The sequence below is a fragment of the Penaeus vannamei genome, chromosome 16 (assembly GCF_042767895.1).
Source record: "Penaeus vannamei isolate JL-2024 chromosome 16, ASM4276789v1, whole genome shotgun sequence".
Classification (NCBI taxonomy): domain Eukaryota; kingdom Metazoa; phylum Arthropoda; class Malacostraca; order Decapoda; family Penaeidae; genus Penaeus; species Penaeus vannamei.
Window position 1 is genome coordinate 26,703,580 of NC_091564.1, and position 5,000 is coordinate 26,708,579.

The window sequence follows — 5,000 nt, forward strand, 5'->3', positions numbered from 1 at the left end:
TCGGTATATTGATGGGTCAAATCAGGATTTATATTAAAGTTCTACTAAATATTTAGGTATTTTTTCATATACGATTTTACTGCAAATAATAATACATTTACGATTATACTATAACTCGTGCTGGCGCCTGAATGCACGAGGAGTTTACTAACATGTTCTTGTTATACCAGACCAGTATATCCTGGAGGATATATTAGTCCTCCGAAGGCGCATTCCCCGTCCTCTTTAAATTCGCGAGATGAGCGATGATGGGAGAACGTGCTGCCGCCCATTTGCCTTGTCCATCACCAGACTCTATAGTACCCTATAGTCGTGTGATTAACCTGGAGGCCCTGAACAACTCTAATAAAGCTGCCCTAAGCTTCTTTCCCTCATGAGCTCCCTGGTAATTTCTATGCACTCTGAAATCTTCATGGGTGGTGCTGACGGCCGTTGCATAGTGTCTAATAAGAGCGCATAAGAAAACGTTTAAACAAGAAATCTGTATTTGTGATGATTTTGAGGAAGCAACCTATCTGGTGATTTGAAATGAATAGAGAATCACGTGTTTAGGACCTTGGCTCTTGTCGGAAGAGAGATGGCGTGTGTTTTCAGGGTGGTTAACTATGAGCTCAAAAGCATTTTTCATAGTAATATTTGATTCGGCGCCTGCATAGAGACGTTCTTTGATCATGCCACATTGTGCACTTTATACAGATGCATTCAGACATGAGTAGTAGGTCATTCAGATTAACTGTTGTAGTGGATTCAAGCACTATTTAGTACCTTGACAACTGTTTGGGTGTCTCACACATGAATACACAGGATTAATTAAAAATAGCACTGTGTGGCTGTCTAAAGTAGTCTTGAAACAAACATTTTATCTATACACCTTTATACAATTTACATATGCAACACAAACCTTTTGTTTCATACCACTCCTAGGTCTATTGTTACTGAGGCACCCGGTACATTCCCAATACATCTGCACACAATCATCAAAAACACCAAGATCGACCAACCTTAATGCTAGGTTTAACTATTTTTTTCCCTTTTTCTTTTTTAACATCGCGAAACAATTTCATGCATATTTGATACTGTATCATGATTGCTACAGAACATAAGAAAACGGAAAATGACCGAAACGGAGCTTGTAGATTATTTTCATCTTTTAATGCAAGAACTGTACACAAACCGAAACAGGAGAGACTGAAAATTGTGCTCCATAAGTCATCGAGTCCTGGGCCAGATCCCAACTCAATTTTCAGTATGTGGACCTAAGTTCAATTATTGCATCAAAGGATAAGAAATATCTAACAGCTCCGGTCCGTTTCGGTAATGTGGATAATCTCATCAGTTTTAATATGGGAACTATCATTTCTAACAAAATACTAATTGGAAGATTCGTAAGTGTGCATATTTCAAAATAAGTAATGCATTTAAGAACGCGTAATAACATTAGGTTTATGTCTTTACTCACTCAGAAAGAAATTAAATTCCTCAATAAATTCGAATAAAAATACGCAGAAAATGGCCTTAGCAAGTGGGGCGGCTGATAAATTTGAATAATCAATGAAGACACGCACACAGGATCCAATATACAACAGAAAACCTGGGATCCTGAAAAGAAATTGAAGCTCCTGCACCCCTGGCATGACACAACTTTTTAACTCAGTGTTCTTGTTCTCCCAACATAAGAAGACTTGAGCAAATAAACACTAGGGTCTGCCAAGTTTATAAACCACAGATAAGGGCACGGGCTGTGTATCGTGTAGAAAATCATGAACACCCACATCGGTAGCGAAAAACAGTAATTAATCTTTCTAAGCCTCGAAGTACTCTCAACTGACAAGCCCAGAACTACACAAGACACCAACACAAGACTCCTGTAAGCACTTTCCATGCACCATTCGCGACTGCAAGAGGTCCCCCAACACTCCATTTCAAAACTATAACATTTTTGTCATCTTCACTGTTATCGTTTATTGATATTTTGCTAAATAGTAGCATTGTTGATATTGCTTATCACCAGCATTACCCATATCGGCATCGTTATTATTATCATTATCATTAGTGTTATCACTGTCATTATCTTTTCATTGCCATTGTCATTGTTGTTATCGTTGGCGTTATCACTGTTGTTATCGATGGCGTTATCATTGTTAAATCAATAAAATTACCATTATCAATATCATCAACTTCGCTATCATCACCATTACCATCAACAACGTTATATAATCACCAGTCTTGATTTTCGTTATACAGTCATGAAAATCATCATTACGGAAACTTCACTGTTCAATTCAGGTCAGTAAGATTTGCGAGCAATGCCCCCCCCCCTCCCCCCCTCCGTTCTGTGGCTTAAGTATTCTAGACCTCGAGCAAAAACTTAAAAAGTAAAAAGTTCAAGAATTTTCCCGGAGAACACGAGCTGAATTCCACAGTGCAATTTCCCCGCAGCTCATCAGGTGTCGATGCCTCTATTTTGTAACCTCTCCATGGAACTTATTTTTCACGGATTCCACTGTTCTTAATACCCAGAGAATAGTTTTTTTCTCAGATGCTAGGAAATGAAACTTTTCTTTTCCTTTCGGCATAGTATTATTATCATTATTATGATTATTATTATTGCTATCATTATCATTGTTATTATCATTGTTATTATTGTTATTATCATTGTTTTAATTATCATTTTGTTACTCTTACTTTTCATTATTATTGTTGTTGTTGTTATTATTGTCATTATCATTATTATCATTATCATTATCATTATTATTATTATTATTATTATTATTGTTGTTGTTGTTGTTGTTGTTGTTATTGCTATTACTATTGTTATTAATATTTTTGTTAATATTTTTATAGTTATTATTATTATTATTATTATCATTATTATTATCATTATCATTGATAATGTTAATATTCTTCCCACTGTTATTATTATTATTATCATCATCATCATCATCATCATCATCATCATCATCATCATCATCATCATCATCATCATCATCATCATCATCATCATCATCATCATCATTATGGCTTACAGGAAACATCTCTCTTACGTCACTAACACCTTCATTGGGATCCTTGCAGTTCGTAACAAGGCAGTCTCTTGTATATCCGACATCGCCCGTTATCCCCAGTTTTTCAACCCACAGCCACAGGAACAACCTGCACCCTCCTCGGTTGCCAGTCTTCCAATTTCCCTCCGCAAGTCCTGGTATTTCTCCACCTTTTCTCTTTCCCTTTCATGTACTCTTCCATCGGCGGGCACTACAATGTCCACGATTATACCACTTTTTTCCTCCTTTTCAAAAATAACAATGTCTGGTTTCCTTGTTTCTATCACATTGTCGTATTGTATATTTATAGCCCACACCAATAACACATTTTCATTCTCTGCTGCTCCTTCTGGGTCATGTTCATACTATCTTTCCTCGAGTTTTAATGCATTTTTCTTACACAGTTCCCAATAAATTTTCTTTATTTATATATTTATTATGGCGTCTCTTATATTCTTTCTGAGCTAATTTCTCACATTACATATTATGTGGTGCACACTCTTCTCTTTCCACACATTCTAGAAAAGGGATTGTCAATACTCTTACCAATGTGGTGTTTTACATAATTTGTTCTGATCGCCTGTTCCTGTGCAGCACATAACACCTACGTCTCAACATTTAAATCACTTCCGACTGGCCATTTTCAAGGTTTGTCCTTATCTACCTTCTCCGGCATTTCCCGTTTCCCATTTTTGTTCAAGCTCCTGAGACTTCTGTCGGTTGAATTCACTCTTACAGATGGTACTTTCTGTCTCAATTGCTCCTGATGTACGAACCCCCTGAATTAGTTTTTTTTTTTCTGAAGAATTCATTACTTACAAGTCCAAGTTTTCTATGCTGGTCAAACCTCTGCCTCTGCCATGCCTCTTCACGTACAATCTGTCCACTTCACTGTTAGGATGAAACGCATCATACATTGTCATCGTCTTCTTTTATGTTTTGTCTAAGCTTTTCAGTTCACATCCTTTCCAGTCCAGGATTCCAGTCCCATATCTAAAGATAGCTACTATTATGTTTCTACCATTCAGCTTTGGCTTAAGAATTAACCCAAGCCTTCTCTTGTATTCCCTTATAATTTTCTATTTCACCTCATTTTCTTTGATATTATCCAGTTCGACTATCCCCAGACATGTGTAACCTTCCTGTTCCACCTCCTTCATCACTTCGCCATCCGGGGGTTCTGTCCCCTCACATCTAGCTATTTTTCCTCTCTTCAAGGTAAGAACACCACACTTTCTAAGACCAAACTCCATCCCTATGTCTTTACTGAAGATGTGAACCGTGTTCACAAGTGAATCTATCCGGTCTTCATTCTTACCAAACAACTTTAGATCATCCATGAACAGGTGATTTAATTTGTTCTCTTTCTTTCCCCGTTCATAGCATGCACTGGCCTTCCTAGGCACTAATGACGTTGAAATAATACTAAATACAAGCAATGAGGATAAACTGTCACCCTGAAATATACCCCTCTTCACATCAATATCACCCGGGTCTTCTCCATTAGATGTTAATGAAAGCTACCACTGACCCATGATTCTTTGTAAAAAGTTTCTCACATTCTCTGTAATTTCAAACTTTTCCATACACTCAGTAATCCAACTATGTGGGACAAAGTCGTAAGCTTTATTACAATCTATCCATGCCATAGTCAGTCTTTTCCAACAGTCTTGTCAATTAATAACTGATCTTTAGTGCCACGACTCCCACGCCTACATCCTTTTCGTTGTTCTGGCAGAAGATTGTTCCTTTCAGTAAAGTAAAGACGGGAATTCCAACAGCCAGAACATAAGCTGAAATAATAATAATAATGATAATAACAATAACTCTTTCTAAATAGGTGTACATCTCTTCTATCATTCCTGCCCTTTTGGTGCAGTACTGTACGATCATATGAAGGTTACGAAGGTTTTTTAATCCAGTATCCTTGGAAACCATCTTTCCCTAGTGCTTTTC